Source organism: Coffea arabica, chromosome 1e, assembly GCF_036785885.1.
Source record: "Coffea arabica cultivar ET-39 chromosome 1e, Coffea Arabica ET-39 HiFi, whole genome shotgun sequence".
Lineage (NCBI taxonomy): Eukaryota > Viridiplantae > Streptophyta > Magnoliopsida > Gentianales > Rubiaceae > Coffea > Coffea arabica.
The window spans coordinates 42,669,079-42,694,913 of NC_092311.1; the positions used below are offsets into that span (position 1 = coordinate 42,669,079).

Consider the following 25,835-nt stretch of genomic DNA (forward strand, 5'->3'; position numbering starts at 1 on the left):
AACGAGCCTTCGAAAAATTAAATTTTTCTAACGAAACGTTTTAAAAACATAAGAGAGACATTGTTCCATACAAATAGACTTGAAATGGTTGAAATAAATTATTTGGAGAAAACAGGTGAATAAATAATTAAATAAACGAGTAAAATACGATAAAAATAAGAGAATTTTCGGGTCCTCACAAATAATACAACTTTCAACTTTCAACTTTTAATAAATGGCATAACAAAACTATTTGCTATTTGGAAAGAATATACACTATGCTACCCTATGAAAATGAAAACTAGAATAGTTAATATTAATTTATCTTGGCAAAAGAAAATATAAGTGTGAGGCACTGACCATGAAAATAGAAAAAGAGCAACAATCCCTTTATATTTTTTTGTCTTTTTTATATATCTTTTTGAAGCACATCTAGTTTTTTTTTTTATTTTACATAATACTGTAAGGGGCTTATATAGATATTTTCAAACATTAGAGGATTATGTGGTAATATGCAGAACGACAAAGATATAAACAATACTTTAAAGTTTAAACCTCTTTTTTCTTTTCTATTTTTTTTTTTGGGGTGGGGTGGGGTTTGGGGATTGAACATTTCATACCAATTTGCACGTTGGAATGCATAATTTTTCTTAAGCATGCCAAGACTTTTCTGAGGTCCGTGGAATAAGTGTTAGATAACTAAGTAAGAGGTATCTTCTTAATCTAAGGATGTTGAAACTTGACAGTGAAACTCATGTAAGCAACTTGGATAGAATTTACTCCTGAGTAGACCTAAAAATGAGAAAGTGACATGTTTCCAACATGGCTAACTCGAAAGTCTTCAAGATTCCAAGACTTTAAAGTCCTGAAAGCTAATGATTTTTTGGACTCATTAGCACTTTCAAGAATCAACTTACGTTAAAAAAAAAAAATTACTTTCAGAAGATTTATAGATATCTCTAGCAATAAATTCACTGATGTCGTCCTTGCATTACTTCTCAACAGTTTAAAAGCTGTAATCAGCTAGGCCAATATCAATTTGAATGTAATTTTGTAATTACATCACTTTCTTGCTTAGAATTCTGTCACAGATCATCTTGTGGGGCTAATTTTTAGAGGTCATCAATTCAACATATTTCCCAATAATTCTTCAACACATCACCTTACTATAGAGAATATTACATATTGTCACACAATGTTTTTCTATGCTAAGCATTCCAATTAAGACACGCTAATGTGTCGAATCTGGCAGAAAATTTAATGATGTTGATTAGAAGTTGAACTGACGGGTTTTCTACGGAATTGCATGTAGACAAAAATGTAGTATGATCTATCCTTTTCTAAACTAACTTATTGTAAAAGGTGAAAGAAAAGTTAAAAGTCAGAACTTAAAGTCTTTCCACCCAAAGAGAATAGGTCGTCTTCAAACACTTCTGAACCTAGATTGTACTCTATATCCCTAGCTGAATTTAACTGTTAATGAATTACATTTACTTGGATTAGAAATTATTGGGAAACAACAGTTGGATCCTATACCATCAAAGAAAATTACATATAATCTACTATATATTTGTTATCTAACTGATTTTGTACTAGATATCTTAATTCTTCATAAGTTATGCACACTATATTTTGATATCTATTTTGTTTCATTTTTTTCTCTTATGAACCCTTCTATTGCTCAATCATGCCAATAAATCCTTAGTTACAAACTTTTTTTAGCAACTAAATTTCTAACACTTTGCATGTAAAATTAGAGTACCATTCAAGAAATATTTCAAACAATTCTATCTTGTATTAATTACGTGTATATTCCCAGATTAAGAAATTTCATAGATCCATGAAAGTTTCTATGAAAATCAATTTAAGCATCACATTGCTCTTGTATAATTTCAGAAACTTTTATCACCATAATTCTTTGAAAGTTCTCCAGAAATCTGGAGACAAATAAAAGAATGATTTGGCACTATGCATAACATCTAAATATTTTCAGCTTTTAAGTTGTGTCTCTCAATTGCTGCTTTAATATGGTCCTGATATGGACAAGATGAACAAGAATATTGGTAGAAAGTCTTCGTCAACTATGGCATGGAAGTCTTGAAGGAGCATGGCCCAAAGGCTCTGCAAAAGTATTCAAGTCATTGTTATTTTTTCACTATTTAGAAAAGTATGGATAAGTTGAATTCGACCATATTTTTATCATAGACTGAGTCAAGACAGCATCGTGACAAATCTAATTATCCACGTATGACAACTAGTATTCGGAACCGTGTTGATACAACTTTGAACAAATGTTATCAATTAAAGATACATACACAAATCGTTTGAAAATATCTAACTTTTCTTCCTTCTATTGGAGGCTCACGAACTCCTCAGTTTTTCTTTCCTAGAAGAACATTTTTGTTTCAATTTAAAGAAATTTTTAGGACAAAAGCAGCAATTGGTCTTTCCAAATTTCATGATCTTCGGGCCTGTATTAATTTGCGAAGATGATATCTTGGAAAATTAATACAGATTGTTGCAAATGGGACAGTATCAAACAATTATAAGTTGTCCTAATATAGTGAATTGGCCCTGAATTTTACCAACTAAAATTTTCAATATGACTACTTATAAAATCCTATATCATAGTGTGGCTTCACATTTTGTGGCCAATATTTGAGTTAAATAGGTGAGTTGAGACGTGAATCGCCGTCTCTGAGCCCCAAAAACATAGAAATTTCTTCACCAATACAATTTTTTAGAAAAAAAAAAAGGAGGAGGAGAAAAGGCTTGATCAATACGATTTGTATTGTCATTGGTGTGTTTTTGGCGTTGACGTGCTGAATGGGTTGTTAGCGTGTTTATATTGTTGTTGGCGTGTTTAATGGGTTATAAGTCCCTAACCTGCATGGTTGAAACTTGAAAGTAACATCCTTCTTATACCCGTTTGGCATAGCATTTGGATAGCATTCTAATTCTAAAAGAGTAGCCATAGCCTCCTCTCCATTGTCCTTTCTCTCAAATTTTCATAAATATATCTTTGGATAACAGACACATTTATAAAGTTATTTTCAATAATTGACTTTAGCTTTTTTTAACCATGTTGCTCAACCTTGGTTTTTCTTTCAAAAAAAAAACTTTTTGTTTTGTCTTTCTTTAAAAATTTTTCTATGGAAACACCTAGGCCTTTTTCTTTCTTTCTTTCAACTCCAATAATTCTAAAAGAAAAATGACACTAAGATTTGATAATAGAAAATTTCGTCCTATTCTAAGATATTATGTACATTGAAAATATTATATCTTATGTTTCCACATAAGACATGAAATAGCTAAATTTATTATCTTAATTAGAAATTTTGTAATATTTTCACTAGTCTAAATATAAAAGTAATTATGGCAAAATTAATTTAGTTTTCAAAATGGATTGTTAAATTTGTAATTTGATGTTTGGTCAAACCCAATATCAAATTTTATTACCACATGTTGCACATGTGCCGTCATGCATTACGAAAAGTAAAATATTGACTTCCTGATGCTCAATTTTTAGTTTCTGTTACAAATACATGAAATTTAGTCAATCTTTTGCTACAGCAAAAATTTTTTTTATTGATCAACTGCATTTAAATTGAAATTGGAATAATCTTCAACTAAAAATTATGAGCCAAATAAGGAAAGCTTATAGTTTTTAACCTAAAATAGGAATTTTTTTGTAATTAAACTTTCTTTACTAACTAATTGTATTAAAAATTAGGGATAATTTCACAAACCTCCCCTGAGGTTTCTGACACTTGCAATGAGACCTCTCCAGGTTTTAAAAATTTTACCTAGCTCCCTTGCTTTTCAAATTTGGTAACAATTCAGTCCAATTAGGATTAAAATATTACTATCATGATAGAGATGATATTTATATTCCATGAATACCCTCTTCCTCCCTATATTAGTACTAGATTGCTTGTTAATAAAAAGGTAGAGATGATTATGGGTATTTTATTCTGAATCATTTAATTTATGTTAAATACATAAATATTTGCAAATAAAATTCAAAAGCCGTTACACAAATATTTTTACGAAAGGAAAACTAGCATATTTTGTATTTAATATAAATGAAGTATTTGAAAGTAAAAAAAAAAATGTCCATAACATACCAGTTCTTTACCAGTTTCTTCCATTATATGAATAAAGTACTAGCTATTTATGAGTATTTTACTTTGAATCATTTAATTTATATTAAATATATAAATGTTTATAAGTGAAATTCAAAAAGTGTTACACTAATATTATTACGAAAGGGAAAATAGTAGGTTTTGTATTTAACAAAAATTAAATACGTGAAAGTAAAAAAAGAAATTACCCACTTTTTACCAGCTCTTTACGGGTTTCTTCTATTAGATGAATAAAATACTAGCTATTTATAGGCATTTTATTCTGAATCATATAATTTATGTTAAATATATAAATGTTTGTAAGTAAAATTTAAAAAGTGATATACTAATATTTTTACGAAAAGAAAACTAGTAGGTTTTGTATTAACATAAATTAAATATGTAAAAGTAAAAAAAGAAAAAGAAATTGCCCATAACATATCAGCTCTTTATGGGTTTCCTCTATTATACGAAGAAAGTAATAGCTATTTTTGAGCAAAAAGAAATATCCCATAAAGTACCAACTCTTTATGGCCTTTGTCTATTATATGAACAAAGTACCAGATTTTTATGGGCATTTTATTCTGAATCATTTAATTTATGTTAAATGCATAAATATTTGCAAATAAAATTCAAAAGCCAGTTACACAAATATTTTTACGAAAGGAAAACTAGTATGTTTTGTATTTAATATAATTGAAGTATTTGAAAAAAAAATTGTCCATAACATACCAGTTCTTTACGAGTTTCTTCCATTATATGAATAAAGTACTAGTTATTTATGAGTATTTTACTTTGAATCATTTAATTTATATTAAATACATAAATGTTTATAAGTGAAATTCAAAAAGTGTTACACTAATATTATTTCGAAAGGGAAACTAGTAGATTTTTATTAACAAGCAATCTTGTACTAATATAGGGAGGAAGAGGGTATTCATGGAATATAAATGTCATCTCTATCATGATAGTAATATTTTAATCCTAATTGGACTGAATTGTTACCAAATTTGAAAAGCAAGGGAGCTAGGTGAAATTTTTAAAACCTAGAGGGGTCTCAGTGCAAGTGTCAGAAACCTCAGGGGAGGTTTGTGAAATTATCCCTAAAAATTAACATAATTCATGCTAATTTTTTTCTTAGTAAGAGGAAATGACTATATGTACTAACAGATAGCAGAATTGTGCTATTAACTAATACGACAGGCTATATTGTAAAAGAATGAGTTTTCATCCTTCAACTTACAACTTCTAATAAATAGCATAACAAAATTATTTGCTATTTGGAAAGAATATTCACTATGCTGCCCTATGAAAATGAAAGCTAGAATAGTTAATACTAACTTATCTTGGCAAAAGAAAATATAAAGTCTGACGCATTGGGCATGGAAATATAAAAAGAACATCAATCCCTTTTGAAGCACATCTAATTTGTCACTTTACATAATACTGTAAGGGGCTTATGTATATATTTTGAAATACTAGAGGATTATGTGGTAATATGCGGAACCACAGAGCTAGAGATAACTAATAATTTAAACCTCTTTTTGCTTTTCTCTTTTATTTTTATGTGGTGGGTTGGGGTTTGGGGGTTGAACATTTCATGCCAATTTGCACGTTAGAGCGCATAATTTTTCTTGAGCATGCCAAGACTTTCTGAGGTCTGTGGAATGAGCTTTAGACAACTGACTTGGAGGTATCCTCATAATCCAAGGATGTTGAAACTTGACAGCGAAACTATTGTAAGCAACTTGGATATACAAAATTCGTAGGCAAAACATACAACTTTCTTTGAATTATTTGCAAACTACATATACAACCATCGTTGTTCTTTATTTTTTTTCGCTTTGTACTAACTTTCAATCTGCTGTAGGTTTGTAGAATCCATCAATCATGGATCTTGTTGTAAAGCTACGAAGTATCAACAACATTAACTAATTATTGAACTTATACCCATGTAACAATAACTTTTTCTGTAATACTAATTGGGTTTAAAAAGTGATGCAATTTGTTGCTCATCATTTGCATACGTCGTTGCACACGTAATAATAGACAGTAGAATTAAAATTAAATGCTAAATTTTTACTTTTCAAGCTTTGGATTCTTTTTTCACGTACTTCAACTATCACCTGGCTCTACCTATAAGAAAAACCTCTTACAACTTTCTTTGAATAAGACCTCCTCCACACCTTTATATAAACCGTTATGCTGATCATAAATTTATCAAGCAAGAATGAAGAGACAAATAACATTTTTTAGTGCTTTACTTTTCTTCTTTCTATTGCATCCTCAAGAAGCGATCTGTTTCACTTTCTTGGGAGATCATTTGTGCCGTCATGATGACGCTGTTGCACTGCTTCAATTCAAAGAAATGTTTAGCATATCAACTTATTTCTCTCAATATTGTGATGAATTGGGTCATTATTCATATCCAAAGACAACACATTGGAAAGCAGATACGGACTGTTGCAGTTGGGACGGCGTCACATGCCACAACCTCACTGGTCGTGTAATTGGGCTGGATCTGAGTTGCGGCCAGCTTCAGGGAGTCATCCATCCAAACTCTACCCTTTTCCATCTCTCCCATCTCCGCCGTCTCAACCTTGCTTTCAATAATTTCATCGGTTCACGGATTTCACACCAATTTGGCTTGCTAAAAAGTTTGACCCACCTCAATCTCTCGTATTCAAATTTCGAAGGTGAAGTTGCTTCAGAAATATCACACCTGCCCAATCTAATTTCACTTGATCTCTCTAGAAATATGTTTCTAAGATATAAACCTAGCAATTTTGAAGGGATGCTTCGAAACTTAACCCATTTAAGAGAGCTGTCGCTTTTGTATGTGAACATTTCATCTGAGTTGAGGGTGAATTTTTCTTCATCTTTGACGTATCTAGACCTCAGCGATACTGGAATAAGAGGCAACCTGCCGAGTAATGTTTTTCATCTACCGAATATGCAAGTTCTCTCGTTGGGTGTCAATGAGAATCTTATTGTTAGTTTACCGAAGTTGAACTGCAGCATTTCAAATTCTCTGAGGCAGTTGGACCTATCATTAACAAATTTCTCCGCTGCATTGCCAGATTTAATTGGGTGCATAGGGTCCTTAGATTCTTTGGATCTAATTTATTGTCAAATTTTCGGTGTCATTCCTGAATCAATTGGCAACCTTACACAGCTTACTGAATTGTATCTGGACGATAACCATCTTCGAGGTAAAATTCCAGATAAATTTTTCATTTCACAAAAGATAAGTAGTTTGTCACTTGGTGGCAATTTATTGTCCGGAAACATTCCGATCTCACTTCTCAACCTTACGCATCTTGGCCTTTTAGATCTCTCTAGTAATCAACTAAGCGGTTCAATTCCTCCATCAATTTTTACCATTCCGACCCTATCTCACCTTGACCTTTCATCTAACCTTTTTACGGGGGTAAGGCAAGACTTGTATGTGGACTCCAATAAGTTTCAAAACAACGCTTTTAACAGTGAAGCAACATGGAACACTACAAACAATGTGAGCATTTCCTATTCAAATTTCATGCACTTGGGATTGTCTTCTTGCCAGATAAAGGAGTTTCCAGAGTTTCTTAGAAATTCAGAGAGTTTAGATTTTCTGGACCTCTCAAATAACATGATTCATGGCGAAATCCCAAGCCGGTTCATGTCTAAGACTTTCGATAAGTTTTCTACTTGAACCTTTCACATAACTTTTTGACTGGTACCATAGACCAACTACCCTTTACTCTAAATCTGGGGTATCTAGATGTGAGTTCCAACTCACTTCAGGGCCCAATACCTTCTTCTATCTGTAACGCAAGTTTTCTTTGGATTCTTGATTTGTCAAATAGCAATTTGTCCGGCCCAATTCCTCAATGCTTGGGAAACTCCAGCCGGTATCTAGAAATTATGGATTTGGGAAATAACAGGCTTTTTGGCACCATTCCCACAACATTTTCAAAAGGAAACTCTCTGCAGTTCCTTGTGCTGAATGACAATCAATTGCAAGGGCCATTGCCACGATCTTTAGCCAATTGTGAACGTCTGGAACTCCTTGATTTAGGGAACAACGAGATAGATGATAAATTTCCAAGTTGGTTGGAAACTCTTTCTAATCTGGAGGTCCTAATATTGAGATCTAATCGATTCCTGTTGGGATATGCAACTTTTTCTACATATTTTGCTAGATTATGTTTGATATCAAAATAATTTAGTTATTAGAAAAATAAGGATATTTGTTAACCAAAGATCATGTTGGTTTGTTAACAGATATTTTAGATAAGATTTGCTAGTAGAAGGAGATTATATTTTATTGAGATTTTTAGGATAATTGTTAGTGGGATATTTTGCTAGTTTGTTTCATGTAATCACTATAAATAGTGAGTTGATGAATGTAGAACAAAAGCTCGTTTTCCACCTTCAATAGAAGTCTCTTATAAGCTTTTTTTGCAACACTAAGGTGTTGTTTCTTAGTTTATGCCCCAAAAAACCAACAAAGTGGTATCAGAGCCTATATCTTAAGGGCCTAAGTCTTTTTTTTTTAGAGTGATGCATTGGTGAGGATCCTTTATAAGTTCAAAGCCATGACAGGAAAGAACTTTTTGTCAAATATTTCAACTTTTAGTGGTGAAACTTACCAAATTTGGGCCATAAAATTTTGGACTTATTTGGTAGTCAATGATCTACGGGATATGGTGGAGACGAATTTTGTTTTATCAGCATTTGAAGAGCTGATGGACACACAAATTAGAGACCACAGAGTTGCAGTCAGACAGAGATCCAAGGCCAGCATTCACATATCAGTTTTTGATGCCGTTTTCACAAAGATAATGGCTAATGATTTGATTGAGAATAAATTATTCTCAATTAAAATAAAAAGGAGAAGTTTCACTATGAATTTGTCGGATTTTGACAATTCTAAAGTGGAACATGATGATGAAATCAAGAATTCAGATCCTGAAAAAAATTCAGGAGGAGATCATTGATAAGTCAGGAGATATCAAATTGATTCCTGATATTTATCAAGATTATAACATTTCCGTTTTTGAGTCTACAGATTTTGATGGTGATGACAAAATGAAGAACCATGCAGAATTTCATATTTTCTGTATAGGTTCAAATATCGTCAAAAGATGTTCCATTTTAAACCTATGAGAAGGTTATTTGGAAACATAAAAAAAAAAAATCATCTTTTATGTGGAGTTTGGCATGAGAAGACAGAAGAAGTGGCTGGTTGCAAGGCTAATATTTAGCTTGCATAAAAAATCCAAAGGAAGAAGTTCATTGCAAGGTGAATCATCAATTGCAGAATTTCTTACAAAAGTCTCTCCAAAACAAGATTCAAAGATTTGAGAAGACAATTCAAAATCTGCAGCAAAAGTGGCAAGGAGGAGTGTTGGGATATGCAACTTTTTCTACATATTTTGCTAGATTATGTTTGATATCAAAATAATTTAGTTATTAGAAAAATAAGGATATTTGTTAACCAAAGATCATGTTGGTTTGTTAACAGATATTTTAGATAAGATTTGCTAGTAGAAGGAGATTATATTTTATTGAGATTTTTAGGATAATTGTTAGTGGGATATTTTGCTAGTTTGTTTCATGTAATCACTATAAATAGTGAGTTGATGAATGTAGAACAAAAGCTCGTTTTCCACCTTCAATAGAAGTCTCTTATAAGCTTTTTTTGCAACACTAAGGTGTTGTTTCTTAGTTTATGCCCCAAAAAACCAACAATTCCACGGAGCAATTGGCAATTGTCAGACGAAAAGTCCATTTCCTCTGTTGAGAATAATTGATGCATCCCACAACGAGCTCACTGGTGCTCTACCTAAGGAAATCCTCAACAACTTCACAGCTATGAAAAGTTCAGAGCATGACCAAAAGGAAGTTGAGTATATGACAGGGCACGCATTTGCTGCTGAAGGAGGACCTTATTACGCCCATTCTGTGAGTTTGGTTATCAAAGGGGTGGAGTATAATCTTGAAAGAGTCATAATAACTCGAACAATGATTGACTTCTCAAGCAACAGATTCGAAGGACAAATTCCAGAGACTATCGGATCCCTTCATTCTCTTCAAACACTCACTCTCTCTCATAACAACTTCAGTGGCCCAATTCCTAAGGCATTAGGGAATTTGAGTATGCTTGAATCTCTGGACCTCTCGTGGAACCGACTTGAAGGAACCATTCCTATGGAGCTAGTGAATCTGGGTTTTCTTGGATTCTTAAACCTTTCTGAAAATCGTCTAGTTGGACCCATTCCACGAGGAAGGCAGTTTGATACATTTGGAGATGATTCATACAGAGGGAACTTGGACTTGTGTGGATTTCCACTGGCCAAAGATTGTGGAGAGACAGAGGCACCACCACCAGCCACGCCATGGGAAGCTAAACAACAATATGATGATTCTGAATTCTTTGACGGGTTCACTTGGAAACTTGTTATGCTGGGATATGGCTGTGGATTGGTGCTCGGATTAGGTATGGGAGGTCTCATTTTCTCAACTGGAAAACCAAGATGGTTTGTACTGATTGTCGAAGAGTCGTTCAAACCGCGAAGGCAACCGAGGAAATGGATCCACATACGAACTTAAGAAGGGCAATGCAACAATTTACAGTAACTGGTAAGCAAAGCATTCTTTTTCTACCCCTATTATCCTTCTTCTTTATTTTTTCCTCAATCACAATAGCTTTTTGAATGACAAGTTTTTGGTATGGCCAATTCGAAAAACATGACTTGTCATGCCCAGGTCTACCCATGGAGTGGAAATAAGGAAAGATTTGGTTCATTTCCAGTTGTGCGTGCTGTGTATTTTATGCTGTAAGTGACTGTGGTTGCTTGCGGCTGAATCTGTAGGTTTATAATTGTAAGCAAGAAGACATTTCAATGTAGCTCAACGGGACATAATTTTCTTATACCTAAAAGTTCGTCCTACTCCCTGCCAGTTATCTTTCACACATCAATTTCTTGCCAAACGGAGCGTTTAAATCGACTGATCCATTCTGGGTAACCAAAGTGGTCACACACTCACACAGTAGTGCGCTTCCAGTCGCTTCCAAGTACGGTTCTCCGAAGTTAGATAGCGAGTGTTTTGCTTACTATAAAGCATATTTTATGTGTGTGCGCGCGTGTATATATATACATATATATATATTTTGGATAAAATATCATAATTTCATTAAAATATGTACTAATGACAAAAATTACATCATCAAATATATATAATCTAAAAAAATCTAAAAAAAGAATAATCCAGATGTGAAGAACAATAAAAATTACATTATAAAATTTCATGTTTAAAAAATGAAACAAAACAATTGTAACTCCACGAACATCTATATATATATACACACACACAAACGTGGAAATAAGTTCTGAGAAATGTTTGTAAATTACAAGGCGCTTGGTGGTGGGGGGCACGCGGTTGTTACTCATCCGGACCACGATTTGGGATGGGAAGGCCGCTGCCGGGCTACATCAACCTTCCATTCAACCGTTTTTTTTTTTTTCTTGAAGTCAGGCATTCATGATTCACACCTACATTGTCGTAAGTAATAATACTTGCGTGATTTTAACTGTGACGTGAGAATTTTTGCCCTGAAAGTTGTGCATCTATGGCACGAGACTTGATAAACTTGGTTTACTCAATTTTTACATCAACAATTTTATTATAAGCTTAAAGTCGGTTAAGTTATTTGATATTTTAAATTTTAAATTGCCATGAATGTGCCACTTCCTTTCCACGTGTAAATTAAAGTTGATCATTTTTTTTTTACATATATGACATGCATTCAAACTTAGCTAAGTTGATATATTTTACACTGATCCGAAAACAGACACTAGTTTGGAGTGGGAAGGGGGTATTTATTGTGTGACATGATATTAAATTCAAACAACTTGTATATCATTTATTTTTTCATTATTTGCGTCTTAAAATGTTGCCCATCCTTTTTCTTTTTTCATTATCCGCCTTAACCCATGTGTTGTATGATTTTGAATGGATTTGTTCTATTCCTAGAATATAATATTTGTAGAGCAATACATATTCCAAGCTCTTATACAAATGAGAATGATAAAGTAAGCCAAAACCAAGTTCCTTAACAAATATGAAGTACTAATGACAATTGAATACAATTATTAGACCACATAAAGTTCATCTCTAAAAAAAAAAAAAGAAATTCTTCATTAATGGCGTAATGTTTGGCTTTCAGATATCGTAACCAATGTGCAGCGGCAAAAGTTTCTGATGAAAGTTCCCTTTCTTTAGCCCCGCCCGGAAAAGTTGTGCATATGTGGCATGAAAAGTAAGAAAAATAATTGTAAACTTTAGAATGGTCATAATTGGGACAATTTATTGTTCGCTTTCGCCATTTAACCATTAAAATTAAGTTCACCTTGTAAGTCGAATGTTGATCTCAACTACTTTGTATTTTGTAATGAGATTCTTGTAATGATTTATTTTCAAGAAATTGATGAAATTCAAGAAATTGTTCACTATCCGTAGCCCATGCGGCCAGACCTTAGATGACTATTCCATTTTGCACAAACCTCTTGCTACCTTTAGCCTCCCTCTGACCCAAAAAGGGGGGGAAAAATCTGATAGAGTGTTAATTGTTGGTTATTTTATTATTAATTTCCCCTTTTTTCTTGCCAAATGTGGTTTTAAATTATTAATATTTACCTATATTTGGTATCTGGACTTAATTTCAGGGAGTGGAACAGAAAAGTACAAAAAAGGAGGGACTTTTTGAAGAAGATTGAGACTCCTAAAAGCTCAACAGACTTGGCCCACAAGGAAGGAAGAAACGAATTTTTCGTTTCTTTGCTGATGAAGAATTGATTAGTACTAAGAGTTCTACCAAGAATTGCATACGGAAAGTTGGAAACATTGAGTAGGGCCTGGCCCTTTTGGTACCCTTTGTTGACTTATGCAGCGGGGACCACGGAAAAAGGAGAGAGGCATTAGACTTTCTTTTGGCTTTAAAAAGGGAGAAACGTACAAAGGGTGGAGAGCTTAGTTTTTAGAGACAATTTAGTTTTCTTTCTTTTGATTATTCATGCGTCTTCTTTGGTTCGTATGTACGCCAGAAGCATGGTGACAATCTTGCATGGGTTCTCCTCAATAGGGATGAACTAAATCCCTTTTTCTAGTCAAGAACAACGAAGGATTTGGTTCGACTTAAATTGTGAGATCTAATCGATTTTAGCTTTCCTATTATTTTCTGGTATTCGTCTATCTTCTGCTTTATGTTCATATGGTTGTTTTATTATTCGATTATCCAGGGCCCGGATTCTAGATTAATTCAATAACCTGATGCCAATATTCTAAACTGGTGGCAACTGGCATGATTGGGTTTGTGTCAGGGAGATAGACAGACTAACTTAAAGAGACCCTCGTAGCGTGTTGATTGGTTAGAATTAGGCTCTTCTAATTATTCATGCAATTAGGGAATTGAACTTCTATGGTCGTATCTAGGGTTGTTTCCTGATTAGGGAAATAGTCAACGGTCGTACCTTGGCTATCGACAAATTGAGGAAGAGTTGGTTGTTTATCGCGTGTATGACAACTATAACTAATTTATCAGATAGTAACTGGGATAATCCTTGCATCTGTGATCGAATTAAGTGAACCATCTCCGAAGTTGTCTCTTGGCTAGAGTTCGTCCATTATTATTTTTATTGTGATAATTAGTTATTTGAATTGTAGTTATTTTATTTTATTTTAATTTATTCCAAGTAATTTAGTTACTCTCATTTTCAAAAACCCCCCATATCTGGAACTTGAGAAGAAATTAAATTATCCCCAGTCCCTGTAGATTCGACCATACTTACCGCTATATACAGAATTTGTATTTTATTTGAGCAGGTATTTATTATTGCACAGGCTCGACACCCTGTCAAAATCCTTACAGCCTTTTTAATCACAAGAAAGAAAAGAAAAGAAAGGAAGAATGTTTTACAAAATGCCTAATTAGAAAAGAGTTCACAGTTTAACAAAGAAGCATTTGATCTTAGGAAGTCACAAATGTCTATCTGATTGTATATATATATTTTCAGTCTATATCTATTCAATCTCTCTCTATACGTTGAATAATCAGTTCCCCCCTACTAGCGTCACACACACACACACGTACATGTTTTCTTTATTGATCCACCAAGTTTGGAATGCTGTTTTCCCCTAAAAAATTGGTACGTTTTCTATAACTATATTTTTCAATCACATTTTTACTTTACATACATCAAATCACTACAGTAATTTTTCTACAAAAAACTCAAAAAAATAGCAATCCAAACGCAAGATAATCAAAGGAGTAATATATTAATATATTAATATCTATCAAAGTTGACACCATTTCGAGAGTTAAGCTTTCCCGGGTTTTATTCGCTTGTAGGTTATGGACTGGTTTATCTTCTGAATGATTTTAGGTTTGTAAATTCTGCTCATTTCATGATTTATTTATTTTCCATTATTTGATCATCTTCTATGGTTTATGTTTTCTCCCTCATTCTACATTTTTTTAATCTTTTGCTTTCCATAATCTGTGCTAATGATTATGTATCTTGTCTACTTTTTTTTGCTTTAATTTAAACATAACTGAAAAGTGATAGGGGGTTAGACCTAAACTCTGAGCTATTTATTAAAAAATTTCAAAGAGTACATGATAAAGGGTAAATACATAATAATATTTTAAAAAATATCTGGGAGCTATCCTTTCTAGACCAACCTTTTTCCTCTAGACTAACTAATTGGAAAAGATGGAAAAAAAAAAAGTTAACACAAAGTTGTTCTTCAAAGGAAATGATCACTTTAAAGTAATTCGGGTGGAAATTGTAGTATACATTCCCTTCAATTGGAGATTGTTAGGAAGGAAAAGTAAGATGCTTCATTTTCAATTTTAACAACAGAGCCTTTGATTTGCTATCAAAGAAATTTATTCATAATCTAATATATACATATGGTTGTTTTCTGTATTAGATATCTTACCATGTCATGAGTTAGACACAAGGTCAACTTACAATAATTAATTTGGATGTTGATATTACTTATCCTTTTTCTCTTGTGAACCCTTTTATTGCTCAATTATGCCAATAACACTTTATTTACAAAACTTTTAATAATTTTTTCTAATACATTGACAAGTCATAATAAATGGCCACTCAAGGAACATTTCGAACAATTGCTACTTTGTATTAATTGCATATATGTATTTCTATACAAGAAAATATTTTCACTGTTCCTTGAATGTGTTTATGACACTCAATTCACTATTTTCATCTAATTTAGAAGCATTTATCAACATAATTCTTTGAAGAGTTTCCCAGAAATAAGGAGACAAATGAAAGAACGGCTTGGCTACTATATGAATATGTAGTAAGTCTTTTCAGTTTTTAAATTGTGTTTCTCAATTGCTCTAAAATGGACAAGAGGAACAAGAAAGTTCCACGAAAGTCTTCGTCAATTATGTCAAGGAAGTCTGGGAAGAACGATGGCCCAAAGAATCTTTAGAAGGATTCAGGTCATTGTGATTATTTCACAATTTAGAAAAGTAAGGATAGGTTGATTTGGACCATTATTTTTTTTTCCAAAGACTTGACTCCGTTTTTTTAAGAGTGAAAACACCATTATGACAAGTCCTGTTGTTTACCTGCAAACACGTAACTAGTAATCCATACTATGTTGATGCAAATTTAAATAAATTTTTTCAACTGAAGATGCAGATAAAAAAATCTTTTGATGATTTCTTAATTTTCTTCTTTCAGTTCACTAATTAGAAAAAATCTACTAGTTGTTACAAAATTTGGATTTAATCACAGCTCCATCATCCATTGCCAATTTCTGTGTGCAATTGAGAAGGACCGACAATGCTTGACTTGTCTAAAAATAAATCGACCATGGAAATTGCAATTCCACAATGCTTTGGAAACTTAAGTTCTCAACATTGGCGCTAAACTTGAAAAATAATGGTCTTATAACAAACAAATAAAATATCTATTGAGAAGGCTTGATTTGAATTGCAATTTCTTGAAAGGTTTGCTGCTTAACACAATGATTGGCCAACTTTGAAGAAAATTGGAAGTCCCTGGCGTTCCGAACATGCTTACCGAGGAGATATATTTCCAACATGGCTAACTCGAAAATCTTTCAGGTTTCAAGTCTCTAAAGTCCTGAAAGGTAAGGGTTTTTCGGACCTATTGGCACTTTCAAGAATCAACTTACGTTTGAAAGATTTATGGATCTCCCTAGCAATGAGTTCATTGACATCGTCCCTACATTACTTCTCAATAGCTTAAAAGCAGTAATCAGGCCAGGCCAATATCAATTTGAATGTAATATTGTAATTACATCACTTTGATGCTTAGAATTCTGTCATAGATCATCTTGCGGGCCTAATTTTTAGAGGTCATATTTCCCAATGATTCTTCAACACACTACTTTATCGCAGAGAATATCACAAAGTTTTTGTATGCAAAGCATTTCAATTTAGACTCGCCAATGTGCCAAATCTTGCAGAAAATTTAACAATGTCGATTAGAAGTTGGACTGACAGGCCTTGCACGGAATTGCATGTAGACAAAAATGTAATAGGATCTATCATTTTCTACACTAACTTATTATAAAAGGTGAAAGAAAAGTTAGAGGTCAGAACTTCAGTCTTTTTGGCCCAAAGAGGATATGTTGTCTTTAAGATCTTTTGAACCAAAATTTTACTCTGTATCCCAAGCTGAATTTAACTGTTAATGAATTGCATTCACTTGGATTAGAGATTGTTGGGAAAAAAAATTAGGATCCTTTGCCATCAACGAAAATTATGCTTAATCTACTATATGTTTGCTATCTAATTGATTTTGTACTAGATATTTTACTACTTCATGAGTTATACGCAATACTAAATTTTCTAGTTTGCTTCATTTTTTCTCTTATGAACCCCTTTATTGCTCAATCATGCCAATAAATCCTTAGTTACAAACTTTTTTAGCAACTATCTAACATTTTGCATATAAAATTAGAGTACCATTCAAGAATATTTCAAACAATTGCTATGTTGTATTAATTACGTGTATATTTTCGGATTAAGAAATTTCATAGATCCATGAAAATTTCTGTGAAAATCAATTTAAGCATCACACTGCTCTTGTACAATTTCAGAAGCTTTTATGTCCGTAGTTCTTTGAAAAGGTCTCCAGAAATTAGTGGTGGGTGTCAAACCAGCAAAAATAAAATTCCTACTCTTAAGTCACGAATTAAGTCCACTATGGTACTGGAGCAGGGACTTAGGTTGTGCAATGGGTTACTAGCTTCACCCTGGTGCCAGAGTTTGCTTGATTCGATATACCAAAGTATCTTAATTACGTGAAAGATAAAATTCGAATATAGCAGTGAGCAGGGTCGAATCCACAGGGATTTGGGAATTTATTTTGAATGAATATAACATTAAATAAAAATGGGGGGATTGATATGAAACTACCTAATTTAATTGCTCAAATTAAAAATAAGACAATCGCAGATAAAATAAATAACAATAAATATAAAGTAAATTAACGGAAGGAAAATCTCTAGTCAAAGGTATAATCTCCACTAATGGTTCGAATCATTGATCACAGATGCAGAGATAAAATCTTTCATTTACAAATAAACTGGTTATGGTTGTCAACAAGCTCTGACAACCTGCCTAACCTTCCTGATTCGATAACCACAACAAGCTCTGTGGTTATTGCCCTAGCCAATTAAGCAGTTCTAAACACGCTCTTAGGATTTAACCTATTGACAGCATTAATCATTAGACTGGCCACCAATTATAACCAACAAACACACACGCTGGGTTTATTTAGGTTATATCATATATTTCCGCAACAACAATTCAAAAATTTCTACTACAATTGAATCATGTCACTTGCCACATGCACTAAAATTACCCAACAATTACGGATTGAGCACTCTTAGATGGCTGTTAATTACTCACACAATTAAACAGTGATCAAGTATTTAATTGCAAGAAATAATCATATGCATAAGTGAACAGGAAATATATAAATACTTGCAAATTAAAGAACGTAGGCAAATCAATTCGATCTCACAGTTTTGTCGAACCAAAGCTTCGATTTAACCTCTGACTAGATGAAGAAATTACCCACTCCTCATAGTTGAATTGCAGCCAAAAGTACTACTCGAGTTCTTAATTGAAAAAGGAAAATAAATTGGGAAAAGGAAGGAAAAACGGAACGGAACAAAATGGCCTGCGTTGATTTTCAGAGTCTTCTCCCCTGCCGTTTTCTCCTTTTTCTTTTTTCTAATCCTCTTCAGTTGAACCAGAGGTCTCGTTTTACCTAGCGTCCCCCCAGGGTTTCTTTAGCATTTCTTTCTTTTTTTTCAAAAATGGGCCTCGTGTGCAATTGAAGCTCAATGGGATGCGGGCTTTCTACTGCATCAGTTGTACTGTTCTTTGCTGTAAACTAACCAAAAGCAAAAGTCCAAAACGCTTGCTAACTTGATGCAGTAACAATCATCAACACCCCATCATCCCTGATGTAGCGGTTTTCAAGTATCAACTAAGAAACTTGTATCAAGATTTTCTTAATGGAATTTCCTCAATTAGGCTTCAATTTCTCCTTTTCTGCCTCAATTGACTTGAAGTTCCTAGAAATCACAACATTTGGTCAAAATAAAGGGGAAAATATTAATAAATAAACTGCCTAATTTGCGCATTAACAATTAGGAGACAAATGAAAGAATGGTTTGGCATTATGCATAACATATAAATCTTTTCCGCTTTTAAGTTGCGTTTCTCAATTGCTACTTTATTATGGTCCTGAAATGGACAAGAGCAACAAGAATATTCGTAGAAAGTCTTCATCAATTGTGTCATGGAAGTCTTGAAGGAACTTGGTCATCGACGAATTCCTGCTAGCACACAGGATGGATCGTAGTAATAATTTGCCTAGTGTATTTCAAGGTCGAATCCACAAGGACGAGTTAATTTTCTATTTTAATTATTTCAATAAAATAACAAAATTTAAATTCAAAAATTTGTATTTTCAAAATAAGCAATAAAAGAATAATCAATTCAAATAGAGTAGTGGTGAGAAAACAAATGACATGAGTCTAGGGTTTAAGTTTTAATTCAGAATTTGAGTCAATTATCTAGTTAATTTTTTAAAGAACCATGAATGCATCGTACATTTATATTTTAGATTATCTCTCGATACATCTAAAATGTGTCTAATTAAATCCTACGTCTCTTTCAAGATTACAAGTATTCAATTAAACTCTTTAAAAACTTCGGTGATATAAGTGTATCATACAAATCCTAATATATTCTCTTGATTAATCTAAAAATACATATCTATCTAGTGCACAATTGTACTTCTCTTTTTAGTTCAATACAATTTTGAAGAGCATGTCTATGGTGGCCAAGCATAAACAGTAATTAAAATCAAGATAGATAAATCATAACAAAAAAAAGATTAAACTAAAAAAATTAATCAAATTCCTTCATAAAATCCCTAACCCTAGAAACAATTTAGTTCAACATGATTTGGAAATTAAAACCATGAGTTCAAAGAGTTGCTAAAAATCCCTAACCCTTGAAACAATTTAGTTCAACATGATTTGGAAATTAAAACCATGAGTTCAAAGAGTTGCTAAAAAGATAAGAAAAAGAGTAAGAAAACTTTGTAGTTGCTTGCTCCAATCTTCTCCTTGCGTGCTCCTTGATTCGTCTCCGTTTGGTCTTGATCTCTCAAGAATAAACTATAAAAAGATATAAAATTAGACTAAACTAATGTTTTCCACCCTTAAAAGCGACCCAAAGAATCCCTATTTATAGTTTCTTGAAAATATATCCTAAACAGAGTAGAAATATGCGTTATTGGAGTTGAAAAATTATGTTTTCACCCATTTTTTCAATGAAGACCGGCCCAATATCCGCTCAAATGAATGCTATAACAAAATAAATTACCAACGCAGTTAACTTTCGAACTGAAGGGCTCGGTAGCAATTTGCTCACGGTAACTCTTAAACCCTTCGATTACAACCTAAATATGACAAAATTAGTCCAATTAATTCACCAAATCACTAATTAACCATATCCATTTCCCATATCAAACTAACAAACCGCCCAAAAAAGTTCAAAAGAACTTAATTACCTGCTTTATATACATGATAATGACTCTTTCTCACAAGAGTCCACAACTAGAAATTTCTTTTGCAGAAATATTCAACCAGTAGAACTTTGATATATAGCTTGAAAGACAAAAAAAAATTAACAAAAAAAGAGGGAAAAAATGAAAGGAAGAATTATTACCTTTACTGACTTCGAAGTAGAACCCTAACACTACTGTGAGACTGAGTGCAAATTTTTGTTATTATTTTCTTTTTTGTTTTTTGGGAAGTGGAGGAATTTGAAGAAGACGAAGAAGAAGTTGGAAGGAATTTGAGAAAATGAAGACTAAATTAAGGAGGTGCCATTTTTCTGCTGGAGAGAAGTCAAAAAAATGGCAGAATTTGAGAGAAGAGAGAGTGAGGAAGAAGGGGGAAATTGGAGGGAATAAATATTTGGGAGCGAAGTATTAAAAGCTTATATGATAAGTTTCTTTTTCATTTTCCAAAGTAAAATTAGTAATAATTAATTAGCTGAAAATTAGACCGCGGTTTATAATTATATGTTTTGGTTTAGGCTGACTAATAGCCTAATATCAAGTATTTAGGGTAATTATCACTTTACCCTCTAATGTTTAGTGCTACTATCAGTTTCTCCCCTAATTTTATCTTTTTCATACTTTTTCCCCCTCAACTTTGACCAACACCAGACTCTCCTTTTTTCAAGTTTTTGTCTTGAGAAATTGATTGAACTCATAAACCAAAAGAGCTTTGTAATTAAACAACCAAGAACAAACTACAAATTGGCACTGAGAAGTTTGAAATGACAAGCTTAGTTATGCTTTAATTATAGTAACATTTGGGATTGTTGAAATTTTTGTTTTAGGAATTTATAAGAAAACAAAAATGAGTAGAGAAGAAACTATATGTCAGCTTTTGTGAATGTTCAATAATCATAAATGTGGCTTTCTGTGATGTAAGGTTGAAATTTTTTCATCACCCAAAATTATGTCTTGAAATGACATAATTTTTACATGCAATGAATTTAGTTGTATTCAATAAATTCTCATCTAGAGAAACTCAATTTTGGTAACAATCATCTTGCAGGAAAAATCAATTTTCATGATGTTTCTGAGTTAACAAGCTTGACATTTCTCAACCTGTTGGTCAAATCATGTCAGAGGTTTTTTTTTTCTCGTTTATCATAATAAAATTCAAGAGTTCTTTTATTACTTCATCAGTGGTTCTTCACTTACAACCCTTAATAAGTTGAATTGTAATATTTCAATTATAAGTGAAACATCTTACCAACTAGGCTATACATCATTGTCAGCCAAGAATTTCAATTTCTTGACTTCTTTACTTAACCTTGATCTTCAAATTACTGATTTCATTGGTAAGTTTCCAAGTTATATTCTTTCCTTACCTAAATTTAGAAAACCCATAGTTGAAAACAACGTGGAACTCCTTGATACTTCATCAATGTCTACTTGGAGCAGCTCTAGTTCCTTGGGAACTTGGATCTCTCTTACACAATTACTTAGATGACCATTCTGATTAGATTGGTTATGCAAAGTCCTTGAATCAACCAGATTCTCAAACGGACTTGCCTTTCACCAATTTACTGGCATTTTTCCATCAACAATTTCAAATCTTGAGCTAGGTTAATTCCTTAGATTTTTCATCTAACAATTTTCACGGTGAAATCCATGACATTCACCTTCAAAAGATAACTTATATACAACTTAGTAAACACAGATTCTCTGGTTGATTTCTGTTCACTGGCTGCAACAAAAATCACATTCTGAATTTCCACTCATAATTAGGCACTTTGCCCTTGAAACATATGGCTGCAAAAGTTGAAATATACCTCTGTCAAAGTAAATAATCAAACACAAATTAATATATGGCCACAAAAGTTGACAGATTATGACTTTGTTGAAGATATTTACTGGAACCCAGATTTGTACCTCAACTTCCAAGTACTCCTCTTTTCCGAGATGCCAACCATCTGGGATGTTTGGCGCAAACTAAACAAAAATACATTTGCTCTCCTCGAGTGAAGGGATCCACATCGGCCATACTTACCCTAAGTGGCTTCAGTGAAGGCGGAGTTGGGCAGTACCAGGATAACAACAAAAACATTGTGGACGAATGCGACTCCAATAATGGTTGTGGTGCGGAGAATGCATTCCAACCACCTTGTGATAATAATATTGTTGATGGATCGATAGCAGTTTGGAAAAAGCATTGAGACTGGATATGGATGGCAGAAGACTATACATCAAATGATCAAAATAATTAACATAATTTTCTTTTGCTGATACTTAAGTAATACATCTTAATAGGAAGGTAACTCAATTCTGTCCTCAGAAAGAAAAAAAAATTCACTGCAATGGATTTCCAGCTTCAGTTTTTTTTTTTTTTTTAATTTCATGTTTACATTTTTGTTATCATTGTAGAAACTTCTGTTAAGCTCTGTAAATTAAAGTTTGTTAGCTCACCAGAGCAGCTACTAGGATTGTTAGCTTATGATGTGATGGGCGTTACCATGCCTCGACTTGTTTCCATGTAATGAGCCTAAAGACCTCCTACCAAATTGAAAAAAAAAAAAAATCACTTTGGTCTCTAAATTTCAAAATGGAAAATTTTTGTAAGGTATAAAATATGTTCCATTTAAGTAAAATTTGTCCCATTTTATTCTCCAAAATATGAAATATTTTATACTTTAGTCCATAAAGAGGAAAAAATCTTATAATTTAGAAATAAATTAGACATATACTATATAACTAGGACAAATTTTACTGCAAGAAAATTGACATTTAGCTAGGAAAAATGTCATGGCAAAAACTCATAAATGCATAGCCAAAAACCATTTTCGACAATAAAATATTTTCGCCAATTTCGTAGCTGAATCCTTGTCTCAAATTGTAATAGGCCACGAAAAGAAGCATTTCGTCGCCAAGGCTAACTGCGTTGGCTACATAACTTATTAATGGCCAAATGACTATTAGCAATGGCTAGGAACAAACTTCGTAGGCAAAAGATTAATTGCATTGGCCACAAAAACTAATTCGTAGCCAAATGAGTACTTGCATTGGCTACAAATTTGTTTCATAGATAAAAGATTAAATCTTCTAGCCATTCCCAAGAAGAATGGCCAAGATTTCTATCTCGTTGGGAAAAGTAGAAAAAAGCCTTGTTTGTAAAGCAATTTTCCAACAAAAAATGGTTATATTTTCCATAAACACATTGTTCAATTACTTTTTTACCTTACATATATCAAATCATTATAATATATTTTTCTACAAAAAACTCTAAAAAATTGCAATCTAAATTGTGTAAATGAAGTATTTTGTTACAAAAATTGCGACGATTTGAAGGCTTTGTAGTGAAAAACTATACTATTGGCTATGAAACTTGCTTTGTAGCCTATTCATCATTATAGGCTACGAAAAAAGGCTTGTAATTGAAAATTTCGTAGTAAATAGTCACTTCTCTTGTAATGAGGGACTGAAGTACAACAGTTTGGAAGTTTTGAAACCAAAGTGAGAATGCAAATATAATCACAAAGCAGAACTAACCCTAGAAGTTTCGTCCATCTTGGGTTTTTTCGTTCTTCTGGATGGATGCAAGTTTTTAATTAAGTAGTAAAAATTGTTTTAGATCACAGAATTATTTAAAGCTAGAAAAGGAAAAAAAAAATCCAATCATACGTATCATTCCAATATATTGACAATTTCAAAAAAGTTGTTCGTAGTTCAAGACATCTGTCAAGGACGGAGATACCATAGATTTAACTATAAAAATCATACTACTATTTACTTATAAAAATACAAGTAAATGTTATTAAGCAGAGCTTTACAAATATGAGACTCAGGAGGGAGTGAAAAGAGGATGACGATGTCAAAATTGAACATGAATCCAATTGACATGGGACCCGTAAATTTAAACCTGTAATATGGCTCAGTTGTTAAAAAATCAAATTAAGACCGATTTTGTTTTTTGGAATAATTGGATTATGGAAGTAGCATTTAACATGGAGGGCTGGATTTTTTTTTGACAGCTCGATCTCTCTCATAACAACCTCAATGGTAGGATTCCTCAGGTATTTGGGAATCTGACTATGCTTGAATCTCTAGACCACTCTTGCAATCAACTTGAAGGAATCATTTCTGTGGAGCTTCTGAATCTGTCATTTCTTGAGTTCTTAACCTCTCAGAAATCATCTAGCTAGCTGGACCCATTCCTCGAAGAAGGCAATTTGATGCATTTGGAAATGATTTATATGGAGGGAACTTGGCCTTAGGTGGATTACCGATGACCAAAGATTGTGGAGATACATGGGCAAAACCACCACCATCATCATTGGGATTTTTCATCAACAATATAATTCTGAGTTCTTTGATGGATTACTTGGAAAGCTGTTCTTATGAGATATTGCTTCGGATTAGTGCTCGGATAAGCAATAGGAAGTCTCATATTCTCAAATAGAAAACCAAGATTGTTCATACAGATTGTTGAAGAGTCATATAAACTGCAGAAAAGATCAAGAAAACGGATCCACGTAGGAACTTGAGAAGTGGCAGCTTACAGAATTGGCAAGCAATTTGCCTTTTTTTGGGGTAAATTACTTACAATCCCCTGTAGTTTTATATAATGTCAGATAACCCCCTTAAGGCTTCAAAATAGTCACATAATCCTCCTATAGTTTTATGTAAAGTGAAAAATGGTTGAAATATACAATTAGTTTTGGTGTTTATATCAAATGCTCTCTAAAAGCATGTGGGATAAAATCTTAATCTCTATGTAACCCCCTTATAGTTTGTAAACATATCCACTTTACCCCATATGATTTGTGTAGTTATCTACGTAATCTTTTATACTTTTATATAAGGTAATTAAGCCTTCGATTGATTTAACATTTAAGTAAGGGCACTATTAGTATTTCGATTAAGAATGTTATATATGCTATTTTTCATCAAGTTTGCACTATACATAATACCGTAAGGGAGTGAAGTGGATATTTTAAAATGTTAGAGAGCTCACGTGGCAATAGAGAAAACCGCAAGAAGATTATATGCAATTTGCCTTTTTTTTTTCCTTTCTTCTTTTGTTCTACCTCTATGCTTGCATGATCACCATTTTCATATAACTATCTTGTTCTTTGCTTCTTCCCCATTATAAAATTGATTAGTGAATGATACTTATTCATAGGATTACCTTTTTTATGTATGGCTAATGAATAGAAAATTGGACCTCTAACTCAGGCCTCCCGAATGAAGTGGCAATAAGGAAAGATTAGCAATAAAATTGGCTTCAATTTGGTTCAATTTTAGTTGTACCTATTATTCTGTTCCAAGGTTCTCCTTACCTTTTAAAGGTACAAAATAGGGTCGAGATTTGGAGCTAGGCGAGGATCACTCCTTCAAACAACATGATACTCAATTCTTGTCAAGAGAAACAATCAAATTGTCGCACTCAAAATAAGATTACAATTATGAAATCCAAAAAGATAAAAACTACAATCAAGAGCCCATTCTAGATTTCATGTTACCAGTTTTACGCTTTTCAAATTTTGTATAGTTGTAACAATAAAATCTTGATTTCAATCAAATTTTACAATGAGCA

General features: G+C 32.8%; 1 pseudogene; it reads left to right on the forward strand.

Annotated features, from left to right (window-relative positions):
• Nucleotides 1–6,317: 6,317 nt before the first annotated feature.
• On the forward strand, nt 6,318–11,041 carry LOC140017992 (receptor-like protein 6; annotated as a pseudogene).
• Nucleotides 11,042–25,835: the final 14,794 nt, after the last annotated feature.